The sequence below is a fragment of the Schistocerca americana genome, unplaced genomic scaffold (assembly GCF_021461395.2).
Source record: "Schistocerca americana isolate TAMUIC-IGC-003095 unplaced genomic scaffold, iqSchAmer2.1 HiC_scaffold_477, whole genome shotgun sequence".
Lineage (NCBI taxonomy): Eukaryota > Metazoa > Arthropoda > Insecta > Orthoptera > Acrididae > Schistocerca > Schistocerca americana.
This window is the reverse complement of record NW_025726211.1, coordinates 1-25000: the sequence shown is the minus strand read 5'-3', so window position 1 is coordinate 25000 and position 25000 is coordinate 1. Positions and strand designations below refer to the sequence as shown.

The 25000-nt window shown below is 48.9% G+C and overlaps 32 non-coding genes across 32 annotated transcripts; all 32 read right to left on the bottom strand.

The window, feature by feature from the left end:
• Positions 1-191: 191 nt before the first annotated feature.
• Positions 192-264, bottom strand: Trnaf-gaa. Its single transcript has one exon. It is a non-coding gene; the product is annotated as a tRNA-Phe (tRNA).
• Positions 265-844: 580 nt separating this feature from the next.
• Positions 845-926, bottom strand: Trnas-uga. Its single transcript has one exon. It is a non-coding gene; the product is annotated as a tRNA-Ser (tRNA).
• A 740-nt stretch (positions 927-1666) lies between these two features.
• Positions 1667-1748, bottom strand: Trnas-cga. Its single transcript has one exon. It is a non-coding gene; the product is annotated as a tRNA-Ser (tRNA).
• Positions 1749-1886: 138 nt separating this feature from the next.
• Positions 1887-1959, bottom strand: Trnak-uuu. Its single transcript has one exon. It is a non-coding gene; the product is annotated as a tRNA-Lys (tRNA).
• Positions 1960-2499: 540 nt separating this feature from the next.
• On the bottom strand, positions 2500-2572 carry Trnaf-gaa. Its single transcript has one exon. It is a non-coding gene; the product is annotated as a tRNA-Phe (tRNA).
• Positions 2573-3152: 580 nt separating this feature from the next.
• On the bottom strand, positions 3153-3234 carry Trnas-uga. The gene has a single exon. It is a non-coding gene; the product is annotated as a tRNA-Ser (tRNA).
• A 740-nt stretch (positions 3235-3974) lies between these two features.
• On the bottom strand, positions 3975-4056 carry Trnas-cga. Its single transcript has one exon. It is a non-coding gene; the product is annotated as a tRNA-Ser (tRNA).
• A 138-nt stretch (positions 4057-4194) lies between these two features.
• On the bottom strand, positions 4195-4267 carry Trnak-uuu. The gene has a single exon. It is a non-coding gene; the product is annotated as a tRNA-Lys (tRNA).
• Positions 4268-4807: 540 nt separating this feature from the next.
• Positions 4808-4880, bottom strand: Trnaf-gaa. Its single transcript has one exon. It is a non-coding gene; the product is annotated as a tRNA-Phe (tRNA).
• Positions 4881-5460: 580 nt separating this feature from the next.
• Trnas-uga lies at positions 5461-5542 on the bottom strand. The gene has a single exon. It is a non-coding gene; the product is annotated as a tRNA-Ser (tRNA).
• Positions 5543-6282: 740 nt separating this feature from the next.
• Positions 6283-6364, bottom strand: Trnas-cga. The gene has a single exon. It is a non-coding gene; the product is annotated as a tRNA-Ser (tRNA).
• A 138-nt stretch (positions 6365-6502) lies between these two features.
• On the bottom strand, positions 6503-6575 carry Trnak-uuu. The gene has a single exon. It is a non-coding gene; the product is annotated as a tRNA-Lys (tRNA).
• Positions 6576-7115: 540 nt separating this feature from the next.
• Positions 7116-7188, bottom strand: Trnaf-gaa. Its single transcript has one exon. It is a non-coding gene; the product is annotated as a tRNA-Phe (tRNA).
• Positions 7189-7768: 580 nt separating this feature from the next.
• Positions 7769-7850, bottom strand: Trnas-uga. The gene has a single exon. It is a non-coding gene; the product is annotated as a tRNA-Ser (tRNA).
• A 6981-nt stretch (positions 7851-14831) lies between these two features.
• Trnak-uuu lies at positions 14832-14904 on the bottom strand. The gene has a single exon. It is a non-coding gene; the product is annotated as a tRNA-Lys (tRNA).
• Positions 14905-15444: 540 nt separating this feature from the next.
• On the bottom strand, positions 15445-15517 carry Trnaf-gaa. Its single transcript has one exon. It is a non-coding gene; the product is annotated as a tRNA-Phe (tRNA).
• Positions 15518-16097: 580 nt separating this feature from the next.
• On the bottom strand, positions 16098-16179 carry Trnas-uga. The gene has a single exon. It is a non-coding gene; the product is annotated as a tRNA-Ser (tRNA).
• A 740-nt stretch (positions 16180-16919) lies between these two features.
• On the bottom strand, positions 16920-17001 carry Trnas-cga. The gene has a single exon. It is a non-coding gene; the product is annotated as a tRNA-Ser (tRNA).
• Positions 17002-17139: 138 nt separating this feature from the next.
• On the bottom strand, positions 17140-17212 carry Trnak-uuu. Its single transcript has one exon. It is a non-coding gene; the product is annotated as a tRNA-Lys (tRNA).
• Positions 17213-17752: 540 nt separating this feature from the next.
• Trnaf-gaa lies at positions 17753-17825 on the bottom strand. The gene has a single exon. It is a non-coding gene; the product is annotated as a tRNA-Phe (tRNA).
• Positions 17826-18405: 580 nt separating this feature from the next.
• Positions 18406-18487, bottom strand: Trnas-uga. Its single transcript has one exon. It is a non-coding gene; the product is annotated as a tRNA-Ser (tRNA).
• A 740-nt stretch (positions 18488-19227) lies between these two features.
• Positions 19228-19309, bottom strand: Trnas-cga. The gene has a single exon. It is a non-coding gene; the product is annotated as a tRNA-Ser (tRNA).
• A 138-nt stretch (positions 19310-19447) lies between these two features.
• Positions 19448-19520, bottom strand: Trnak-uuu. Its single transcript has one exon. It is a non-coding gene; the product is annotated as a tRNA-Lys (tRNA).
• A 540-nt stretch (positions 19521-20060) lies between these two features.
• Positions 20061-20133, bottom strand: Trnaf-gaa. The gene has a single exon. It is a non-coding gene; the product is annotated as a tRNA-Phe (tRNA).
• A 580-nt stretch (positions 20134-20713) lies between these two features.
• Positions 20714-20795, bottom strand: Trnas-uga. Its single transcript has one exon. It is a non-coding gene; the product is annotated as a tRNA-Ser (tRNA).
• Positions 20796-21535: 740 nt separating this feature from the next.
• On the bottom strand, positions 21536-21617 carry Trnas-cga. Its single transcript has one exon. It is a non-coding gene; the product is annotated as a tRNA-Ser (tRNA).
• Positions 21618-21755: 138 nt separating this feature from the next.
• On the bottom strand, positions 21756-21828 carry Trnak-uuu. Its single transcript has one exon. It is a non-coding gene; the product is annotated as a tRNA-Lys (tRNA).
• Positions 21829-22368: 540 nt separating this feature from the next.
• Positions 22369-22441, bottom strand: Trnaf-gaa. The gene has a single exon. It is a non-coding gene; the product is annotated as a tRNA-Phe (tRNA).
• Positions 22442-23021: 580 nt separating this feature from the next.
• Positions 23022-23103, bottom strand: Trnas-uga. The gene has a single exon. It is a non-coding gene; the product is annotated as a tRNA-Ser (tRNA).
• A 740-nt stretch (positions 23104-23843) lies between these two features.
• On the bottom strand, positions 23844-23925 carry Trnas-cga. The gene has a single exon. It is a non-coding gene; the product is annotated as a tRNA-Ser (tRNA).
• Positions 23926-24063: 138 nt separating this feature from the next.
• On the bottom strand, positions 24064-24136 carry Trnak-uuu. Its single transcript has one exon. It is a non-coding gene; the product is annotated as a tRNA-Lys (tRNA).
• Positions 24137-24676: 540 nt separating this feature from the next.
• Trnaf-gaa lies at positions 24677-24749 on the bottom strand. Its single transcript has one exon. It is a non-coding gene; the product is annotated as a tRNA-Phe (tRNA).
• Positions 24750-25000: the final 251 nt, after the last annotated feature.

Below are 25000 nucleotides of genomic sequence, written 5' to 3'. Positions count from 1 at the left end.
AAAGGAATGCAGTCGGTAGGATATTTTTAATTCTTTTGCTTCTAGGGGAGTTAGTTGTCTAGTGAGTTCCTCTTATGGCATGCACTAGACAACCAGAACAGCTACAGGAGAGAGTCATTTTTGTTGTCAGCGGTAGTTGCATTATCACAAACGCAGAGTAATTCCATTGGCGTCGCATCAAAACGAATCCCTGCCGAAACCCGGGATCGAACCAGGGACCTTTAGATCTTCCGTCTAACGCTCTCCCAACTGAGCTATTTCGGCTGACGTTGAAGGTTCTCATTTGCATGTGTTCATTAACCTCTGCCTCGTTGCCAATTTCACAGTCACCTTCGTCTGATAAGACACAGGGGCGCTGAAAGGCGAGCAGCCGATGCAGTGAAGTTACACACACATTTCTTCTTCTTCCGTCATCGTAACAAGCAAACATGTCGACTCGATTCGTGTAATATTGACTTCGCTGACGCTAGAAAACCCGTGTCATATCGATGCCAGGGGCAACTCGTGTGCGGCGAACGAGACACAAGAAGGAGTGAGTCTCTCCACCGTATGGGAGGCAGTATCTAGCATATACACACGGTAAAACATTCGACTTGCGTTAGCTCACACGTCATCGTCTGCAAGCTAAAATGGACACATCTGCACGGCCCAGTGAGGCGACACTTGTACTAACACCTGGTGGACGCCTGTGAGACGCGGAGATGAGCTGCGGCTTCTGGGCGCGACTGTAGCGCTGCGCCCTGGATCAAATAGCACTGCACATTGCTGGTGACCCACGTGTTTAGTAGTGACGCAACTGCTAGGATGCAGCTGAACGTCCGCCATTTGAGAGCGAGAAAATTTTCGCAGTCGGCAGGACTCGAACCTACGCTCCCAGAGGGAATCTGATTTCAAGTCAGACGCCTTAACCACTCGGCCACGACTGCCGGTGGCGGAAGCGACTCCCGACAACTGTAACCGCCATCTTTAGAAGCAATCTGGTGGCAGAAAACGGCGTGGCCTCACTCTTTCCTGTACGGTTTCCATTAGCCGTTACGAAAGTGTATTAATTTTCGCCCAGTCAGGGACTTGAACACAGGTGTATTAATTTTCGCCCAGACAGGGACTTGAACCCAGGACCCTTTGGTTGAAAACCTAACGCTCTACCGACTCAGCTATGCGGACCCACGCAAGAGCATTATCGTACAGCTGCGTGGTGTGCGAGTGATTCGCATGTCGTAATTACTGGCTTACGGCTCCAATGGCGACTTCACCGACTTCCCACTGACGCACTGCTGACGCTAGTTTTCTGTCGTCTTAAAACGATGGACATACCTCCAAGCAACTGCGAGATCTTAAGAAAAGAAACGCTGCACCACTGCTTTTGCCGCACTCGAGTGATTGAAATTGCGATTCTTAAAAAGAAAATGAGATGTTCGCTCTGTCCATCACTTTCGAGCACATCTGTGTACTCAGGATCTCAGCGACGGCTTTCTGCAGTCCCAGCGTCAGTGTCAGTGTGAGGTGAACCGATAGCCAGAGTAAGCAGCGGTCGTCGCGAAAACTCAGTATTCTTAAAACGGAAATTTTCGTCTTGTTGAGAATGGCGTCACTGGTTTGCACCCGCATTCGCCCACACATGTCACATGTGTGCGAAAATGTTTGCTCCTCTTTACGCAAAATCGCACGCAGCCGGTAGGATTCGAACCTACGCTCCCAGAGGGAATCTGATTTCGAGTCAGACGCCTTAACCACTCGGCCACGACTGCCGTTAGCGCGGTATTCTCCGGACACATGCAACTGCTACCGTTTAAAGCACTGTGGTGTCAGAAAACGGCGTAGCTGCATTATTTTCTGTAGCGTCTCCACCGCTACCAGACGAATCGCTACAAATGTATTAAAATTTCCACCTGGACAGGGACTTGAAACCTGGGCCCTTAGGTTAAAAGCCTAATGCTCTACCGACTGAGCTATCCGGGCTCACACGAGGCTGCAAAACCTCCCACGACGCACAACTATACATTGACTCATGTCCTTTACTGTTGTGCAATCGCTGTATGGGGCCGTTAACAAATAAAACGTCGCCTAAATGCTGTCTACAAACTTATCGCGCTAAGCTCGTAACACACTATCGAAGACTGCTGGTACATGATGCAACAACAAATTGCACCAGTTGTTACGTCTCATACGTTGGAGCAGAGAATTTACGTGTTTTGTCGACACTCACTGGGCAATTGGAAAATTCACAAGCATTTCGAATGCAATGTTTCCCACGCTTTCGCTCATTTCACGGTTCCGTTGAAGACGTTCTTCACCACCTGACACAGAAAAAGGAATGCAGTCGGTAGGATATTTTTAATTCTTTTGCTTCTAGGGGAGTTAGTTGTCTAGTGAGTTCCTCTTATGGCATGCACTAGACAACCAGAACAGCTACAGGAGAGAGTCATTTTTGTTGTCAGCGGTAGTTGCATTATCACAAACGCAGAGTAATTCCATTGGCGTCGCATCAAAACGAATCCCTGCCGAAACCCGGGATCGAACCAGGGACCTTTAGATCTTCAGTCTAACGCTCTCCCAACTGAGCTATTTCGGCTGACGTTGAAGGTTCTCATTTGCATGTGTTCATTAACCTCTGCCTCGTTGCCAATTTCACAGTCACCTTCGTCTGATAAGACACAGGGGCGCTGAAAGGCGAGCAGCCGATGCAGTGAAGTTACACACACATTTCTTCTTCTTCCGTCATCGTAACAAGCAAACATGTCGACTCGATTCGTGTAATATTGACTTCGCTGACGCTAGAAAACCCGTGTCATATCGATGCCAGGGGCAACTCGTGTGCGGAGAACGAGACACAAGAAGGAGTGAGTCTCTCCACCGTATGGGAGGCAGTATCTAGCAGATACACACGGTAAAACATTCGACTTGCGTTAGCTCACACGTCATCGTCTGCAAGCTAAAATGGACACATCTGCACTGCCCAGTGAGGCGACACTTGTACTAACACCTGGTGGACGCCTGTGAGACGCGGAGATGAGCTGCGGCTTCTGGGCGCGACTGTAGTGCTGCGCCCTGGATCAAATAGCACTGCACATTGCTGGTGACCCACGTGTTTAGTAGTGACGCAACTGCTAGGATGCAGCTGAACGTCCGCCATTTGAGAGCGAGAAAATTTTCGCAGTCGGCAGGACTCGAACCTACGCTCCCAGAGGGAATCTGATTTCAAGTCAGACGCCTTAACCACTCGGCCACGACTGCCGGTGGCGGAAGCGACTCCCGACAACTGTAACCGCCATCTTTAGAAGCAATCTGGTGGCAGAAAACGGCGTGGCCTCACTCTTTCCTGTACGGTTTCCATTAGCCGTTACGAAAGTGTATTAATTTTCGCCCAGTCAGGGACTTGAACACAGGTGTATTAATTTTCGCCCAGACAGGGACTTGAACCCAGGACCCTTTGGTTGAAAACCTAACGCTCTACCGACTCAGCTATGCGGACCCACGCAAGAGCATTATCGTACAGCTGCGTGGTGTGCGAGTGATTCGCATGTCGTAATTACTGGTTTACGGCTCCAATGGCGACTTCACCGACTTCCCACTGACGCACTGCTGACGCTAGTTTTCTGTCGTCTTAAAACGATGGACATACCTCCAAGCAACTGCGAGATCTTAAGAAAAGAAACGCTGCACCACTGCTTTTGCCGCACTCGAGTGATTGAAATTGCGATTCTTAAAAAGAAAATGAGATGTTCGCTCTGTCCATCACTTTCGAGCACATCTGTGTACTCAGGATCTCAGCGACGGCTTTCTGCAGTCCCAGCGTCAGTGTCAGTGTGAGGTGAACCGATAGCCAGAGTAAGCAGCGGTCGTCGCGAAAACTCAGTATTCTTAAAACGGAAATTTTCGTCTTGTTGAGAATGGCGTCACTGGTTTGCACCCGCATTCGCCCACACATGTCACATGTGTGCGAAAATGTTTGCTCCTCTTTACGCAAAATCGCACGCAGCCGGTAGGATTCGAACCTACGCTCCCAGAGGGAATCTGATTTCGAGTCAGACGCCTTAACCACTCGGCCACGACTGCCGTTAGCGCGGTATTCTCCGGACACATGCAACTGCTACCGTTTAAAGCACTGTGGTGTCAGAAAACGGCGTAGCTGCATTATTTTCTGTAGCGTCTCCACCGCTACCAGACGAATCGCTACAAATGTATTAAAATTTCCACCTGGACAGGGACTTGAAACCTGGGCCCTTAGGTTAAAAGCCTAATGCTCTACCGACTGAGCTATCCGGGCTCACACGAGGCTGCAAAACCTCCCACGACGCACAACTATACATTGACTCATGTCCTTTACTGTTGTGCAATCGCTGTATGGGGCCGTTAACAAATAAAACGTCGCCTAAATGCTGTCTACAAACTTATCGCGCTAAGCTCGTAACACACTATCGAAGACTGCTGGTACATGATGCAACAACAAATTGCACCAGTTGTTACGTCTCATACGTTGGAGCAGAGAATTTACGTGTTTTGTCGACACTCACTGGGCAATTGGAAAATTCACAAGCATTTCGAATGCAATGTTTCCCACGCTTTCGCTCATTTCACGGTTCCGTTGAAGACGTTCTTCACCACCTGACACAGAAAAAGGAATGCAGTCGGTAGGATATTTTTAATTCTTTTGCTTCTAGGGGAGTTAGTTGTCTAGTGAGTTCCTCTTATGGCATGCACTAGACAACCAGAACAGCTACAGGAGAGAGTCATTTTTGTTGTCAGCGGTAGTTGCATTATCACAAACGCAGAGTAATTCCATTGGCGTCGCATCAAAACGAATCCCTGCCGAAACCCGGGATCGAACCAGGGACCTTTAGATCTTCAGTCTAACGCTCTCCCAACTGAGCTATTTCGGCTGACGTTGAAGGTTCTCATTTGCATGTGTTCATTAACCTCTGCCTCGTTGCCAATTTCACAGTCACCTTCGTCTGATAAGACACAGGGGCGCTGAAAGGCGAGCAGCCGATGCAGTGAAGTTACACACACATTTCTTCTTCTTCCGTCATCGTAACAAGCAAACATGTCGACTCGATTCGTGTAATATTGACTTCGCTGACGCTAGAAAACCCGTGTCATATCGATGCCAGGGGCAACTCGTGTGCGGAGAACGAGACACAAGAAGGAGTGAGTCTCTCCACCGTATGGGAGGCAGTATCTAGCAGATACACACGGTAAAACATTCGACTTGCGTTAGCTCACACGTCATCGTCTGCAAGCTAAAATGGACACATCTGCACTGCCCAGTGAGGCGACACTTGTACTAACACCTGGTGGACGCCTGTGAGACGCGGAGATGAGCTGCGGCTTCTGGGCGCGACTGTAGTGCTGCGCCCTGGATCAAATAGCACTGCACATTGCTGGTGACCCACGTGTTTAGTAGTGACGCAACTGCTAGGATGCAGCTGAACGTCCGCCATTTGAGAGCGAGAAAATTTTCGCAGTCGGCAGGACTCGAACCTACGCTCCCAGAGGGAATCTGATTTCAAGTCAGACGCCTTAACCACTCGGCCACGACTGCCGGTGGCGGAAGCGACTCCCGACAACTGTAACCGCCATCTTTAGAAGCAATCTGGTGGCAGAAAACGGCGTGGCCTCACTCTTTCCTGTACGGTTTCCATTAGCCGTTACGAAAGTGTATTAATTTTCGCCCAGTCAGGGACTTGAACACAGGTGTATTAATTTTCGCCCAGACAGGGACTTGAACCCAGGACCCTTTGGTTGAAAACCTAACGCTCTACCGACTCAGCTATGCGGACCCACGCAAGAGCATTATCGTACAGCTGCGTGGTGTGCGAGTGATTCGCATGTCGTAATTACTGGTTTACGGCTCCAATGGCGACTTCACCGACTTCCCACTGACGCACTGCTGACGCTAGTTTTCTGTCGTCTTAAAACGATGGACATACCTCCAAGCAACTGCGAGATCTTAAGAAAAGAAACGCTGCACCACTGCTTTTGCCGCACTCGAGTGATTGAAATTACGATTCTTAAAAAGAAAATGAGATGTTCGCTCTGTCCATCACTTTCGAGCACATCTGTGTACTCAGGATCTCAGCGACGGCTTTCTGCAGTCCCAGCGTCAGTGTCAGTGTGAGGTGAACCGATAGCCAGAGTAAGCAGCGGTCGTCGCGAAAACTCAGTATTCTTAAAACGGAAATTTTCGTCTTGTTGAGAATGGCGTCACTGGTTTGCACCCGCATTCGCCCACACATGTCACATGTGTGCGAAAATGTTTGCTCCTCTTTACGCAAAATCGCACGCAGCCGGTAGGATTCGAACCTACGCTCCCAGAGGGAATCTGATTTCGAGTCAGACGCCTTAACCACTCGGCCACGACTGCCGTTAGCGCGGTATTCTCCGGACACATGCAACTGCTACCGTTTAAAGCACTGTGGTGTCAGAAAACGGCGTAGCTGCATTATTTTCTGTAGCGTCTCCACCGCTACCAGACGAATCGCTACAAATGTATTAAAATTTCCACCTGGACAGGGACTTGAAACCTGGGCCCTTAGGTTAAAAGCCTAATGCTCTACCGACTGAGCTATCCGGGCTCACACGAGGCTGCAAAACCTCCCACGACGCACAACTATACATTGACTCATGTCCTTTACTGTTGTGCAATCGCTGTATGGGGCCGTTAACAAATAAAACGTCGCCTAAATGCTGTCTACAAACTTATCGCGCTAAGCTCGTAACACACTATCGAAGACTGCTGGCACATGATGCAACAACAAATTGCACCAGTTGTTACGTCTCATACGTTGGAGCAGAGAATTTACGTGTTTTGTCGACACTCACTGGGCAATTGGAAAATTCACAAGCATTTCGAATGCAATGTTTCCCACGCTTTCGCTCATTTCACGGTTCCGTTGAAGACGTTCTTCACCACCTGACACAGAAAAAGGAATGCAGTCGGTAGGATATTTTTAATTCTTTTGCTTCTAGGGGAGTTAGTTGTCTAGTGAGTTCCTCTTATGGCATGCACTAGACAACCAGAACAGCTACAGGAGAGAGTCATTTTTGTTGTCAGCGGTAGTTGCATTATCACAAACGCAGAGTAATTCCATTGGCGTCGCATCAAAACGAATCCCTGCCGAAACCCGGGATCGAACCAGGGACCTTTAGATCTTCAGTCTAACGCTCTCCCAACTGAGCTATTTCGGCTGACGTTGAAGGTTCTCATTTGCATGTGTTCATTAACCTCTGCCTCGTTGCCAATTTCACAGTCACCTTCGTCTGATAAGACACAGGGGCGCTGAAAGGCGAGCAGCCGATGCAGTGAAGTTACACACACATTTCTTCTTCTTCCGTCATCGTAACAAGCAAACATGTCGACTCGATTCGTGTAATATTGACTTCGCTGACGCTAGAAAACCCGTGTCATATCGATGCCAGGGGCAACTCGTGTGCGGAGAACGAGACACAAGAAGGAGTGAGTCTCTCCACCGTATGGGAGGCAGTATCTAGCAGATACACACGGTAAAACATTCGACTTGCGTTAGCTCACACGTCATCGTCTGCAAGCTAAAATGGACACATCTGCACTGCCCAGTGAGGCGACACTTGTACTAACACCTGGTGGACGCCTGTGAGACGCGGAGATGAGCTGCGGCTTCTGGGCGCGACTGTAGCGCTGCGCCCTGGATCAAATAGCACTGCACATTGCTGGTGACCCACGTGTTTAGTAGTGACGCAACTGCTAGGATGCAGCAGAACGTCCGCCATTTGAGAGCGAGAAAATTTTCGCAGTCGGCAGGACTCGAACCTACGCTCCCAGAGGGAATCTGATTTCAAGTCAGACGCCTTAACCACTCGGCCACGACTGCCGGTGGCGGAAGCGACTCCCGACAACTGTAACCGCCATCTTTAGAAGCAATCTGGTGGCAGAAAACGGCGTGGCCTCACTCTTTCCTGTACGGTTTCCATTAGCCGTTACGAAAGTGTATTAATTTTCGCCCAGTCAGGGACTTGAACACAGGTGTATTAATTTTCGCCCAGACAGGGACTTGAACCCAGGACCCTTTGGTTGAAAACCTAACGCTCTACCGACTCAGCTATGCGGACCCACGCAAGAGCATTATCGTACAGCTGCGTGGTGTGCGAGTGATTCGCATGTCGTAATTACTGGCTTACGGCTCCAATGGCGACTTCACCGACTTCCCACTGACGCACTGCTGACGCTAGTTTTCTGTCGTCTTAAAACGATGGACATACCTTCAAGCAACTGCGAGATCTTAAGAAAAGAAACGCTGCACCACTGCTTTTGCCGCACTCGAGTGATTGAAATTGCGATTCTTAAAAAGAAAATGAGATGTTCGCTCTGTCCATCACTTTCGAGCACATCTGTGTACTCAGGATCTCAGCGACGGCTTTCTGCAGTCCCACCGTCAGTGTCAGTGTGAGGTGAACCGATAGCCAGAGTAAGCAGCGGTCGTCGCGAAAACTCAGTATTCTTAAAACGGAAATTTTCGTCTTGTTGAGAATGGCGTCACTGGTTTGCACCCGCATTCGCCCACACATGTCACATGTGTGCGAAAATGTTTGCTCCTCTTTACGCAAAATCGCACGCAGCCGGTAGGATTTTTTTTTTTTTTTTTTTTTTTTTTTTTTTTTTTTTTTTTTTATATATTTTTTTTTATTTTGGCATCCAGAGCAACAGGCAGGCAGAGGCAAAGAGGGCAGGGGTCGAATGTCCCGAGGCCTGGCCACAGTGACTCCCCCAGACCTGTCACTCAGTCGCCTCCTGAGTTAGTGTAGGTTACTGGTTTTGCGTTTTTTTTATTTTTTTTTTATTTTTTTTTATTTATTTATTTATTTATTTTTTTTTTTTTTTTTTTTGCTACTGAAGTTGTTGTATTTGAAAATTTCCTTTTAAATTGTGTTAAATATTTGTTTTTTTTTGTTTTTGATTTATTAATTGCCGACTGGCGTGATAAAGAGTGGGGAGCTTAACATGGTAGCGCATTGGCTGGAGAAAGAGGAAAGAAGTAATGGGAGCCATAAAGGAAACGAAAACATCGCCCCAAAACTATAGAAAGGCAGCGTTTCCCGCTGGAAGAGAGCCACAAGGAGTGCAGTGGGAAAAGGAAAAGAAAACACGAAGAGCTTAGAAGCCCGCAACTCTGCCGGGACATGAAAGTAAGGAATAAACCGGAGAGAAAAAAATGAGCAAACTCTATTTCTCCATAACGGGAAAAAAAAGAATGAAATGGCACATAATTTGGCAACTAAAAACAAAACACCTCTCGTGGAAAGGAATGTGAAAGGAGTGGAAGATATTGAATATGCTGTCTTCACGTAAGAAGCGAGCAAATTAGCAACATGGAATTTTAAAGCAAGCGATCCCCGTAGGAAACAAGAAAGCGAAATACATATTGAAAGAAAGGAAGACTAAACCCTCGAAGGGGAGTAAAAAGCACACTCGAAATAAAACGAAAGTGCGTTCCAATCGCAAAGAAAGGAAAAAGGAAATTCATGAAAACAGTCAAAGGAAAGGAAGAAAGAAAATAATGCTGTATTCCATTATTTGTCATTTCAATGTGGTTCTAGTTTGTTCTTCAGTTTTCTGTTTCTGAGTTCTTTCGTAACGTCAACACGCTATTACTTCTGTTCACATTGCAGGACCATGATCGACGTCGTCATTAAGAGTGGAAAACAGTCGGTGCCCGATTGAAGACTTTCCGAAATTGCTGTTCAATGGGGATTTGCAGAAAGCGCTGAAAGCATCTCTGATATGAGGCTGTCCTCCGGAGCGTTTCATGGCGCTCCCACAGATAAAACAAGTAGTCGACTGGATCAATTATATTCTTGGCAAATATAGCGTAGGTGGTATGCCCTAAAATCCACATTGTAGCATTTCGCTTAGATTGCGGAAAGGGTTTAATGTCGGGGATGACAGCCGTGAGCGGCGAAAAAGACCGCTTGTCAGTCCTGTTAATGAGTGCGAGCATGTCGCAGGAAATAGCCCACACATCTCGTGTGGTTCTGCAAAGAAACCGATGCTCAAGGGTACCCCTTTCGTCACAGTACTCGCACTTAGAGGACGGAATTAGGTGAATAGTCGCCAGTCGGTCGTTGGTGGTCACAGTGCGAGTGATGACCGTATACCACGTGCTTCGCACTTCCGCCGGTAACAACTTGTTGCTGACGTTTTGCCAAACAAGAACCCAGTTGTTGTGGGGACATTGACGGACTAAGTTATTCGGTGGTGACAAACCAATCATCTCACGATACAAAGAGGTGGAAGACCGCGTCCTGCGGTCGCGAGCTAGTGAAACATGATAACTGCGGGACAAGAAAAAATCTCTGAAGACAGCAAGCTTGTAAGGTATCCGCGAGACATCGATCGGTGCACTGTCAGAAAGGGGCTCATGGGCGCGGAAGAGGGCAGCCGTCGTACTGTGGGGGCTGTTCTCGACAATGGTGGCAATTCTGTTGACTAGCAGGGCAGAACATTTCTTTCTGACATCTACGAGACCTAGTCCTCCGCGAGACGGAGGCTGGGTACATGTGGCAAGTTTCACCTTGAAAATATGGCCACGCCACAGCAGCCAGTGTGCAGCTTGGCTGATCGTGCGTGCCAACGGAGGTGGGACGTTGAGCACTTGAGCCACATACCACGCTTTAGCCAAAATGTGAACATTGATCAACTCAACACGCTGTAGAAGATGTAATTTCCGGGTGGCGTGACGAACCATGAGACCCTTGACAGTTGTGGAAATACGGCGCCAGTTATGAGCGGCCATCTTTATGGGGCAAGCAAAGAATTGAATGCCGAGCAACATGTGGGAGGCAGCTATGGTGTACCACGAATCGGCAGCATAGTTGCGACAGGCACCTATTGGGAGTAGCACTGTTTTATGCGGGTTCAGTTCCGCACCGGTAGCCTGGGCAAAAAGACTGAACACAGGTTTAACTAAAGGGATGTCCTTTCCTTGTCGTATAAAGACGCCGACATCGTCGGCGTACGCAATGCACGACGCCCGTACACCCTCTACATCGATCCCACTGACAGTGCGCCCAATTCGGCGGAGGAGGGGGTCAAGAGCGATAACAAAGAGGGACATAGAGAGGGGACATCCTTGCCGCACAGACCGTGCAATCCTAAAGGGAGCCGAAAGGGTGCCATTTATCAGAATGCGAGAAGACGCTCTCGTTAGGACATTATCAAGAGCGGAGACAAAGTTCATATGAAAGCCGATGTGACCTAACAAGGCAAAGAGGTAATCGTGGTTAATCCTATCAAAAGCCTTCCGAAAGTCAATCGAGAGAATCGCCCCTGGAGTCCGTGTGGCAGCAGTGTGAGCCACGACGTCCCTATACGTGCTCACGGCGGCAAGGATACCCCTCCCTGTCACAGCGCACATCTGGAAAGGGCTAATGATTTTTCGCATCACAGTGTGCAGCCTGGTTGCGACGCATTTGCTGAAAAGCTTGTAGTCACTGTTCAACAGCGTGATAGGGCGGAAGTTTTCAACTTTGTCAGCCCCAGCGGTCTTAGGGAGAAGAATGACGATACCCTCTAGGAACTCTGCCGGACACGGAAGGCCACTCAACAATTCATTTGCGACCTTTGTGAGGATAGGTTCTAAGAGATCCCAGAACTCGAGGTAGAATTCTAAAGGAATTCCGTCAGGGCCTGGGGACTTGTTTCGAGCAGACGAACTGAGTGCATCGCTCATGTCCTCCGTCGTGATGGCGGAAAGGAGGGTGTCATTGTCCTCACGTGTAAGCAGGTTCCGCATTTCACCCATGAGGACATGTGCGGCCGCCCTATCGTGGTCGCTACGCTGGAACGCGGCACTAAAATGGGCAAAAATGTACGCACGAATGTCCCTCTCAGTGGTGAGTCGCTCCCCAGTCTCCAGTCTAAGACACCGAATAAATTTAGTAGCACCCCGTCTCCGCTCTCTTTCGATATGGTGAATAGTCGGTGACTCATCAAACGTCCCTACACAGCGGCTTCTAAGTAAGGAGCCCTGAAAATCTTGGGCTTGCAATTTAAAAATTTGAGCTTTCACAGCCTTTAACTGAAGCAGAAATTGCTCATCAACAATATCTGGTAGAGAGACGGCATCTTTTAAAATCTGATAATAAAATTCAGTGGTTCTATGTTTCCACAGCGCAGCTTCGGCGCTAAAACACTTTAAAACAGCACGGATGGACGGTTTGGCCAGGTGAACCCACCAATTGACAACCGAGGCATAGTTAGCCAGCTTTTCGCCGCAGGAAGAGAGCGTATCGTGAATCTGCCGACGCAACGAGGGGGCACGGACATGGGTCACGTTAAACTTCCACACCCGAGATCGACGTAACTGGCGGAGTTGCGGCGCGCGAAGGTCACAAATGAAGGCGCAGTGATCGGAAAAACAAACAGGGGCAACGTCAGCACTGATTAGGTGATCTGCTATGCAGGTCGACACATAGAACCTATCAAGTCTACTAGCCCCATTTCGATAGAAATACGTAAAAACTTGCTGTTGAGGATAGAGAACACGCCACACATCTGCTAACTGGAAGCTTGCAATCAGACGATCAAGGTCAACGCACTTATGAGCCGTAGGAAACTGATCACTGTCCGCGACCACGCAATTAAAATCGCCCCCCAACACGACGGGCAGCGTCGGGCTACCAATCAAGGTGGGTACATCTTCAATGAAAAATCTCGCTCTCGCCCTCTTGAAACTAGTGCCAGACGGAGCGTAAATGTTAACTAGTTGCAGGCCTCCGATAACGCACGAGATCCCCCTGCCGGTCGGTAGTCGTTGGACGCGCGTGGGCTCTTCTGCAGACTTATATAAAATAGCGGTACCACACCGAGCTTCCGGGTCGACATTATAAATGGCGGAATACCCCGTTAAAACATCAAGGCACACAACGCTCACTTCCTGTAGAAAAATAAAAGCAAACCGACAATGTTGGATAAAATTTGCCAAGACTTGCATTTTCTGAGGAGCCGCAATACAGTTGATATTTAACGTGGCTATTTGAACCATGTGGCTACAGGACGCATGGGTGTAGGGCACACAGATAAATTTTTTGAAAGGGAGTCACCGGCAAGTTGCAGGCGCACCGGAGACGGAAAGCAGGGTACCGTGGCAGTTACATGTCTTCATCGTCCGCCCAGGAGAGCGGCGTAGGATTGGTCGTGTCTCCGTCCGACAGACTGCCGCCGGTAGGGTCAGCCGACGCGGTTTTCCTGGACGCGCGAGTCTGCGAATTGCGCTGTTTACGAGATTCCGTGTCAGGACTAATCTTTTTCGAAGGGGGCGAAATTTCCCGGCCGCCGGTACCCTTTCCTAGCATACCCTTAAGTTTCCGACTTTGTTCTCGCACACGTTTTTCTCGTTGCGTGGCAAAGTCAGTATCCTGCAACTTGGTCTTTACGTTCCGTACGGAGGCAACAGAGTGCTGTTCTACATCCATAACCAAGTTCTCCGCGTGAGGCGGAGAAAGGTGCAAGGTATCCGCTGGAGCAGTAATGTTACTGGGGGATGGGTTGGAGTCCGCGACCTTGTCAGGAGTGGCAGTAAGTGCACAATCCCCAGCAGGGATGTCCGACACAACAGGCACTGAAGTAGCAACATCACATGGGGAGGACGTTTGACACTGTAGAACCGTTGAGGCAGGCGCGGTGTCGCAAACGGCGACAGTAATAGCACCTGATTCCGGAATGCTCTGAACACGTTCATTAACAAGTGAAGTCGCGGAAGTCGTCTCCTGCAACGGAGCAGAACGGTTGGTCGGACGACATTCAGTGCTAACGTCAGGGACATTGTCAACAACAGGCGTATGTGGAACAACAGTTACACTAGGAAGAATAGACACACCCGCAACAACCGGTTCACGAGCTAAAGAGTCAGCCGGTGGCGGAGAACCTCTAAGAAGGGCACCTGCGTAACTACCTGAGTTTTCTAGGGGCAACTGCACAGGGCGCCGACGGGGACAAGAATTCCGCATATGTTCAGTAGAATGACAGAGAGAACACGTTGGAGGTTGGCCGGTGTAGGAGACGAAAGCCCTATGGCCGCCTATGATAACGAAGGACGGAATGTGTTTCTTTAAGTCCATCCGCACAGTACGGACGCCATTATCACATTGATAAACATACGCGGACGACCAATAATCTTTAGTGACAGCAAAGATAGTCCCATATAAACTTAATGCACGGCGAATTTCATCCAAGGGCACTTCAAAAGGCAGATGGAAAACCTTCACATTTCGTACACCATAACCGGCATGTAGAACCTGCACGTCACTAATAGTCCCATCAGCATGTTTAAACTTCCGAACCCCGCCATTGACGGCCACCAAACGCTCACATAGTTCACTATCAAGGAGTTTCAAGAACACGGAATTAACAATAAAATCTAAATGAACACCGTCAAGCAAAGCTGGGTCTATTTGCAATTCCGATCGGATCCAATGATGTATTTCAAAAGCCGTGGGACGCGGAAATTCGCGATCAAACAACAACTGAATAGTATTGGACCGGTTGTACGACACCATTTTCCACAATAAATCCTTGAAAAACTTACAAAAAGAGAAGAAACACGCTGAGTATAGACACCAGGCCGCTGCAAACCACGACGACCAACGATGTAAACACAGCTGCTAGCGGAGCTCGCGACGGGCACGTCCGCTCGCCGCAACCACTCGGCCACGACTGCCGTTAGCGCGGTATTCTCCGGACACATGCAACTGCTACCGTTTAAAGCACTGTGGTGTCAGAAAACGGCGTAGCTGCATTATTTTCTGTAGCGTCTCCACCGCTACCAGACGAATCGCTACAAATGTATTAAAATTTCCACCTGGACAGGGACTTGACACCTGGGCCCTTAGGTTAAAAGCCTAATGCTCTACCGACTGAGCTATCCGGGCTCACACGAGGCTGCAAAACCTCCCACGACGCACAACTATACATTGACTCATGTCCTTTACTGTTGTGCAATCGCTGTATGGGGCCGTTAACAAATAAAACGTCGCCTAAATGCTGTCTACAAACTTATCGCGCTAAGCTCGTAACACACTATCGAAGACTGCTGGCACATGATGCAACAACAAATTGCACCAGTTGTTACGTCTCATACGTTGGAGCAGAGAATTTACGTGTTTTGTCGACACTCACTGGGCAATTGGAAAATTCACAAGCATTTCGAATGCAATGTTTCCCACGCTTTCGCTCATTTCACGGTTCCGTTGAAGACGTTCTTCACCACCTGACACAGAAAAAGGAATGCAGTCGGTAGGATATTTTTAATTCTTTTGCTTCTAGGGGAGTTAGTTGTCTAGTGAGTTCCTCTTATGGCATGCACTAGACAACCAGAACAGCTACAGGAGAGAGTCATTTTTGTTGTCAGCGGTAGTTGCATTATCACAAACGCAGAGTAATTCCATTGGCGTCGCATCAAAACGAATCCCTGCCGAAACCCGGGATCGAACCAGGGACCTTTAGATCTTCAGTCTAACGCTCTCCCAACTGAGCTATTTCGGCTGACGTTGAAGGTTCTCATTTGCATGTGTTCATTAACCTCTGCCTCGTTGCCAATTTCACAGTCACCTTCGTCTGATAAGACACAGGGGCGCTGAAAGGCGAGCAGCCGATGCAGTGAAGTTACACACACATTTCTTCTTCTTCCGTCATCGTAACAAGCAAACATGTCGACTCGATTCGTGTAATATTGACTTCGCTGACGCTAGAAAACCCGTGTCATATCGATGCCAGGGGCAACTCGTGTGCGGAGAACGAGACACAAGAAGGAGTGAGTCTCTCCACCGTATGGGAGGCAGTATCTAGCAGATACACACGGTAAAACATTCGACTTGCGTTAGCTCACACGTCATCGTCTGCAAGCTAAAATGGACACATCTGCACTGCCCAGTGAGGCGACACTTGTACTAACACCTGGTGGACGCCTGTGAGACGCGGAGATGAGCTGCGGCTTCTGGGCGCGACTGTAGCGCTGCGCCCTGGATCAAATAGCACTGCACATTGCTGGTGACCCACGTGTTTAGTAGTGACGCAACTGCTAGGATGCAGCTGAACGTCCGCCATTTGAGAGCGAGAAAATTTTCGCAGTCGGCAGGACTCGAACCTACGCTCCCAGAGCGAATCTGATTTCAAGTCAGACGCCTTAACCACTCGGCCACGACTGCCGGTGGCGGAAGCGACTCCCGACAACTGAAACCGCCATCTTTAGAAGCAATCTGGTGGCAGAAAACGGCGTGGCCTCACTCTTTCCTGTACGGTTTCCATTAGCCGTTACGAAAGTGTATTAATTTTCGCCCAGTCAGGGACTTGAACACAGGTGTATTAATTTTCGCCCAGACAGGGACTTGAACCCAGGACCCTTTGGTTGAAAACCTAACGCTCTACCGACTCAGCTATGCGGACCCACGCAAGAGCATTATCGTACAGCTGCGTGGTGTGCGAGTGATTCGCATGTCGTAATTACTGGCTTACGGCTCCAATGGCGACTTCACCGACTTCCCACTGACGCACCGCTGACGCTAGTTTTCTGTCGTCTTAAAACGATGGACATACCTCCAAGCAGCTGCGAGATCTTAAGAAAAGAAACGCTGCACCACTGCTTTTGCCGCACTCGAGTGATTGAAATTGCGATTCTTAAAAAGAAAATGAGATGTTCGCTCTGTCCATCACTTTCGAGCACATCTGTGTACTCACGATCTCAGCGACGGCTTTCTGCAGTCCCAGCGTCAGTGTCAGTGTGAGGTGAACCGATAGCCAGAGTAAGCAGCGGTCGTCGCGAAAACTCAGTATTCTTAAAACGGAAATTTTCGTCTTGTTGAGAATGGCGTCACTGGTTTGCACCCGCATTCGCCCACACATGTCACATGTGTGCGAAAATGTTTGCTCCTCTTTACGCAAAATCGCACGCAGCCGGTAGGATTCGAACCTACGCTCCCAGAGGGAATCTGATTTCGAGTCAGACGCCTTAACCACTCGGCCACGACTGCCGTTAGCGCGGTGTTCTCCGGACACATGCAACTGCTACCGTTTAAAGCACTGTGGTGTCAGAAAACGGCGTAGCTGCATTATTTTCTGTAGCGTCTCCACCGCTACCAGACGAATCGCTACCAAAGTATTAAAATTTCCGCCTGGACAGGGACTTGAAACCTGGGCCCTTAGGTTAAAAGCCTAATGCTCAACCGACTGAGCTATCCGGGCTCACACGAGGCTGCAAAACCTCCCACGACGCACAACTATACATTGACTCATGTCCTTTACTGTTGTGCAATCGCTGTATGGGGCCGTTAACAAATAAAACGTCGCCTAAATGCTGTCTACAAACTTACCGCGCTAAGCTCGTAACACACTATCGAAGACTGCTGGCACATGATGCAACAACAAATTGCACCAGTTGTTACGTCTCATACGTTGGAGCAGAGAATTTACGTGTTTTGTTGACACTCACTGGGCAATTGGAAAATTCACAAGCATTTCGAATGCAATGTTTCCCACGCTTTCGCTCATTTCACGGTTCCGTTGAAGACGTTCTTCACCACCTGACACAGAAAAAGGAATGCAGTCGGTAGGATATTTTTAATTCTTTTGCTTCTAGGGTAGTTAGTTGTCTAGTGAGTTCCTCTTATGGCATGCACTAGACAACCAGAACAGCTACAGGAGAGAGTCATTTTTGTTGTCAGCGGTAGTTGCATTATCACAAACGCAGAGTAATTCCATTGGCGTCGCATCAAAACGAATCCCTGCCGAAACCCGGGATCGAACCAGGGACCTTTAGATCTTCAGTCTAACGCTCTCCCAACTGAGCTATTTCGGCTGACGTTGAAGGTTCTCATTTGCATGTGTTTATTAACCTCTGCCTCGTTGCCAATTTCACAGTCACCTTCGTCTGATAAGACACAGGGGCGCTGAAAGGCGAGCAGCCGATGCAGTGAAGTTACACACACATTTCTTCTTCTTCCGTCATCGTAACAAGCAAACATGTCGACTCGATTCGTGTAATATTGACTTCGCTGACGCTAGAAAACCCGTGTCATATCGATGCCAGGGGCAACTCGTGTGCGGAGAACGAGACACAAGAAGGAGTGAGTCTCTCCACCGTATGGGAGGCAGTATCTAGCAGATACACACGGTAAAACATTCGACTTGCGTTAGCTCACACGTCATCGTCTGCAAGCTAAAATGGACACATCTGCACTGCCCAGTGAGGCGACACTTGTACTAACACCTGGTGGACGCCTGTGAGACGCGGGGATGAGCTGCGGCTTCTGGGCGCGACTGTAGCGCTGCGCCCTGGATCAAATAGCACTGCACATTGCTGGTGACCCACGTGTTTAGTAGTGACGCAACTGCTAGGATGCAGCTAAACGTCCGCCATTTGAGAGCGAGAAAATTTTCGCAGTCGGCAGGACTCGAACCTACGCTCCCAGAGGGAATCTGATTTCAAGTCAGACGCCTTAACCACTCGGCCACGACTGCCGGTGGCGGAAGCGACTCCCGACAACTGTAACCGCCATCTTTAGAAGCAATCTGGTGGCAGAAAACGGCGTGGCCTCACTCTTTCCTGTACGGTTTCCATTAGCCGTTACGAAAGTGTATTAATTTTCGCCCAGTCAGGGACTTGAACACAGGTGTATTAATTTTCGCCCAGACAGGGACTTGAACCCAGGACCCTTTGGTTGAAAACCTAACGCTCTACCGACTCAGCTATGCGGACCCACGCAAGAGCATTATCGTACAGCTGCGTGGTGTGCGAGTGATTCGCATGTCATAATTACTGGCTTACGGCTCCAATGGCGACTTCACCGACTTCCCACTGATGCACCGCTGACGCTACTTTTCTGTCGTCTTAAAACGATGGACATACCTCCAAGCAGCTGCGAGATCTTAAGAAAAGAAACGCTGCACCACTGCTTTTGCCGCACTCGAGTGATTGAAATTGCGATTCTTAAAAAGAAAATGAGATGTTCGCTCTGTCCATCACTTTCGAGCACATCTGTGTACTCACGATCTCAGCGACGGCTTTCTGCAGTCCCAGCGTCAGTGTCAGTGTGAGGTGAACCGATAGCCAGAGTAAGCAGCGGTCGTCGCGAAAACTCAGTATTCTTAAAACGGAAATTTTCGTCTTGTTGAGAATGGCGTCACTGGTTTGCACCCGCATTCGCCCACACATGTCACATGTGTGCGAAAATGTTTGCTCCTCTTTACGCAAAATCGCACGCAGCCGGTAGGATTCGAACCTACGCTCCCAGAGGGAATCTGATTTCGAGTCAGACGCCTTAACCACTCGGCCACGACTGCCGTTAGCGCGGTGTTCTCCGGACACATGCAACTGCTACCGTTTAAAGCACTGTGGTGTCAGAAAACGGCGTAGCTGCATTATTTTCTGTAGCGTCTCCACCGCTACCAGACGAATCGCTACCAAAGTATTAAAATTTCCGCCTGGACAGGGACTTGAAACCTGGGCCCTTAGGTTAAAAGCCTAATGCTCAACCAATTGAGCTATCCGGGCTCACACGAGGCTGCAAAACCTCCCACGACGCACAACTATACATTGACTCATGTCCTTTACTGTTGTGCAATCGCTGTATGGGGCCGTTAACAAATAAAACGTCGCCTAAATGCTGTCTACAAACTTACCGCGCTAAGCTCGTAACACACTATCGAAGACTGCTGGCACATGATGCAACAACAAATTGCACCAGTTGTTACGTCTCATACGTTGGAGCAGAGAATTTACGTGTTTTGTTGACACTCACTGGGCAATTGGAAAATTCACAAGCATTTCGAATGCAATGTTTCCCACGCTTTCGCTCATTTCACGGTTCCGTTGAAGACGTTCTTCACCACCTGACACAGAAAAAGGAATGCAGTCGGTAGGATATTTTTAATTCTTTTGCTTCTAGGGTAGTTAGTTGTCTAGTGAGTTCCTCTTATGGCATGCACTAGACAACCAGAACAGCTACAGGAGAGAGTCATTTTTGTTGTCAGCGGTAGTTGCATTATCACAAACGCAGAGTAATTCCATTGGCGTCGCATCAAAACGAATCCCTGCCGAAACCCGGGATCGAACCAGGGACCTTTAGATCTTCAGTCTAACGCTCTCCCAACTGAGCTATTTCGGCTGACGTTGAAGGTTCTCATTTGCATGTGTTTATTAACCTCTGCCTCGTTGCCAATTTCACAGTCACCTTCGTCTGATAAGACACAGGGGCGCTGAAAGGCGAGCAGCCGATGCAGTGAAGTTACACACACATTTCTTCTTCTTCCGTCATCGTAACAAGCAAACATGTCGACTCGATTCGTGTAATATTGACTTCGCTGACGCTAGAAAACCCGTGCTATATCGATGCCAGGGGCAACTCGTGTGCGGAGAACGAGACACAAGAAGGAGTGAGTCTCTCCACCGTATGAGTGGCAGTATCTAGCAGATACACACGGTAAAACATTCGACTTGCGTTAGCTCACACGTCATCGTCTGCAAGCTAAAATGGACACATCTGCACTGCCCAGTGAGGCGACACTTGTACTAACACCTGGTGGACGCCTGTGAGACGCGGAGATGAGCTGCGGCTTCTGGGGGCGACTGTAGCGCTGCGCCCTGGATCAAATAGCACTGCACATTGCTGGTGACCCACGTGTTTAGTAGTGACGCAACTGCTAGGATGCAGCTGAACGTACGCCATTTGAGAGCGAGAAAATTTTCGCAGTAGGCAGGACTCGAACCTACGCTCCCAGAGGGAATCTGATTTCAAATCAGACGCCTTAACCACTCGGCCACGACTGCCGGTGGCGGAAGCGACTCCCGACAACTGAAACCGCCATCTTTAGAAGCAATCTGGTGGCAGAAAACGGCGTGGCCTCACTCTTTCCTGTACAGTTTCCATTAGCCGTTACGAAAGTGTATTAATTTTCGCCCAGACAGGGACTTGAACACAGGTGTATTAATTTTCGCCCAGACAGGGACTTGAACCCAGGACCCTTTGGTTGAAAACCTAACGCTCTACCGACTCAGCTATGCGGACCCACGCACGAGCATTTTCGTACAGCTGCGTGGTGTGCGAGTGATTCGCATGTCGTAATTACTGGCTTACGGCTCCAATGGCGACTTCACCGACTTCCCACTGACGCACCGCTGACGCTAGTTTTCTGTCGTCTTAAAACGATGGACATACCTCCAAGCAGCTGCGAGATCTTAAGAAAAGAAACGCTGCACCACTGCTTTTGCCGCACTCGAGTGATTGAAATTGCGATTCTTAAAAAGAAAATGAGATGTTCGCTGTGTCCATCACTTTCGAGCACATCTGTGTACTCACGATCTCAGCGACGGCTTTCTGCAGTCCCAGCGTCAGTGTCAGTGTGAGGTGAACCGATAGCCAGAGTAAGCAGCGGTCGTCGCGAAAACTCAGTATTCTTAAAACGGAAATTTTCGTCTTGTTGAGAATGGCGTCACTGGTTTGCACCCGCATTCGCCCACACATGTCACATGTGTGCGAAAATGTTTGCTCCTCTTTACGCAAAATCGCACGCAGCCGGTAGGATTCGAACCTACGCTCCCAGAGGGAATCTGATTTCGAGTCAGACGCCTTAACCACTCGGCCACGACTGCCGTTAGCGCGGTGTTCTCCGGACACATGCAACTGCTACCGTTTAAAGCACTGTGGTGTCAGAAAACGGCGTAGCTGCATTATTTTCTGTAGCGTCTCCACCGCTACCAGACGAATCGCTACCAAAGTATTAAAATTTCCGCCTGGACAGGGACTTGAAACCTGGGCCCTTAGGTTAAAAGCCTAATGCTCTACCGACTGAGCTATCCGGGCTCACATGAGGCTGCAAAACCTCCCACGACGCACAACTATACATTGACTCATGTCCTTTACTGTTGTGCAATCGCTGTATGGGGCCGTTAACAAATAAAACGTCGCCTAAATGCTGTCTACAAACTTATCGCGCTAAGCTCGTAACACACTATCGAAGACTGCTGGCACATGATGCAACAACAAATTGCACCAGTTGTTACGTCTCATACGTTGGAGCAGAGAATTTACGTGTTTTGTCGACACTCAGTGGGCAATTGGAAAATTCACAAGCATTTCGAATGCAATGTTTCCCACGCTTTCGCTCATTTCACGGTTCCGTTGAAGACGTTCTTCACCACCTGACACAGAAAAAGGAATGCAGTCGGTAGGATATTTTTAATTCTTTTGCTTCTAGGGGAGTTAGTTGTCTAGTGAGTTCCTCTTATGGCATGCACTAGACAACCAGAACAGCTACAGGAGAGAGTCATTTTTGTTGTCAGCGGTAGTTGCATTATCACAAACGCAGAGTAATTCCATTGGCGTCGCATCAAAACGAATCCCTGCCGAAACCCGGGATCGAACCAGGGACCTTTACACCTTCAGTCTAACGCTCTCCCAACTGAGCTATTTCGGCTGACGTTGAAGGTTGTCATTTGCATGTGTTCATTAAACTCTGTCTCGTTGCCAATTTCACAGTCACCTTCGTCTGATAAGACACAGGGGCGCTGAAAGGCGAGCAGCCGATGCAGTGAAGTTACACACACATTTCTTCTTCTTCCGTCATCGTAACAAGCAAACATGTCGACTCGATTCGTGTAATATTGACTTCGCTGACGCTAGAAAACCCGTGCTATATCGATGCCAGGGGCAACTCGTGTGCGGAGAACGAGACACAAGAAGGAGTGAGTCTCTCCACCGTATGAGTGGCAGTATCTAGCAGATACACACGGTAAAACATTCGACTTGCGTTAGCTCACACGTCATCGTCTGCAAGCTAAAATGGACACATCTGCACTGCCCAGTGAGGCGACACTTGTACTAACACCTGGTGGACGCCTGTGAGACGCGGAGATGAGCTGCGGCTTCTGGGGGCGACTGTAGCGCTGCGCCCTGGATCAAATAGCACTGCACATTGCTGGTGACCCACGTGTTTAGTAGTGACGCAACTGCTAGGATGCAGCTGAACGTACGCCATTTGAGAGCGAGAAAATTTTCGCAGTAGGCAGGACTCGAACCTACGCTCCCAGAGGGAATCTGATTTCAAATCAGACGCCTTAACCACTCGGCCACGACTGCCGGTGGCGGAAGCGACTCCCGACAACTGAAACCGCCATCTTTAGAAGCAATCTGGTGGCAGAAAACGGCGTGGCCTCACTCTTTCCTGTACAGTTTCCATTAGCCGTTACGAAAGTGTATTAATTTTCGCCCAGACAGGGACTTGAACACAGGTGTATTAATTTTCGCCCAGACAGGGACTTGAACCCAGGACCCTTTGGTTGAAAACCTAACGCTCTACCGACTCAGCTATGCGGACCCACGCACGAGCATTTTCGTACAGCTGCGTGGTGTGCGAGTGATTCGCATGTCGTAATTACTGGCTTACGGCTCCAATGGCGACTTCACCGACTTCCCACTGACGCACCGCTGACGCTAGTTTTCTGTCGTCTTAAAACGATGGACATACCTCCAAGCAGCTGCGAGATCTTAAGAAAAGAAACGCTGCACCACTGCTTTTGCCGCACTCGAGTGATTGAAATTGCGATTCTTAAAAAGAAAATGAGATGTTCGCTGTGTCCATCACTTTCGAGCACATCTGTGTACTCACGATCTCAGCGACGGCTTTCTGCAGTCCCAGCGTCAGTGTCAGTGTGAGGTGAACCGATAGCCAGAGTAAGCAGCGGTCGTCGCGAAAACTCAGTATTCTTAAAACGGAAATTTTCGTCTTGTTGAGAATGGCGTCACTGGTTTGCACCCGCATTCGCCCACACATGTCACATGTGTGCGAAAATGTTTGCTCCTCTTTACGCAAAATCGCACGCAGCCGGTAGGATTCGAACCTACGCTCCCAGAGGGAATCTGATTTCGAGTCAGACGCCTTAACCACTCGGCCACGACTGCCGTTAGCGCGGTGTTCTCCGGACACATGCAACTGCTACCGTTTAAAGCACTGTGGTGTCAGAAAACGGCGTAGCTGCATTATTTTCTGTAGCGTCTCCACCGCTACCAGACGAATCGCTACCAAAGTATTAAAATTTCCGCCTGGACAGGGACTTGAAACCTGGGCCCTTAGGTTAAAAGCCTAATGCTCTACCGACTGAGCTATCCGGGCTCACATGAGGCTGCAAAACCTCCCACGACGCACAACTATACATTGACTCATGTCCTTTACTGTTGTGCAATCGCTGTATGGGGCCGTTAACAAATAAAACGTCGCCTAAATGCTGTCTACAAACTTATCGCGCTAAGCTCGTAACACACTATCGAAGACTGCTGGCACATGATGCAACAACAAATTGCACCAGTTGTTACGTCTCATACGTTGGAGCAGAGAATTTACGTGTTTTGTCGACACTCAGTGGGCAATTGGAAAATTCACAAGCATTTCGAATGCAATGTTTCCCACGCTTTCGCTCATTTCACGGTTCCGTTGAAGACGTTCTTCACCACCTGACACAGAAAAAGGAATGCAGTCGGTAGGATATTTTTAATTCTTTTGCTTCTAGGGGAGTTAGTTGTCTAGTGAGTTCCTCTTATGGCATGCACTAGACAACCAGAACAGCTACAGGAGAGAGTCATTTTTGTTGTCAGCGGTAGTTGCATTATCACAAACGCAGAGTAATTCCATTGGCGTCGCATCAAAACGAATCCCTGCCGAAACCCGGGATCGAACCAGGGACCTTTACACCTTCAGTCTAACGCTCTCCCAACTGAGCTATTTCGGCTGACGTTGAAGGTTGTCATTTGCATGTGTTCATTAAACTCTGTCTCGTTGCCAATTTCACAGTCACCTTCGTCTGATAAGACACAGGGGCGCTGAAAGGCGAGCAGCCGATGCAGTGAAGTTACACACACATTTCTTCTTCTTCCGTCATCGTAACAAGCAAACATGTCGACTCGATTCGTGTAATATTGACTTCGCTGACGCTAGAAAACCCGTGCTATATCGATGCCAGGGGCAACTCGTGTGCGGAGA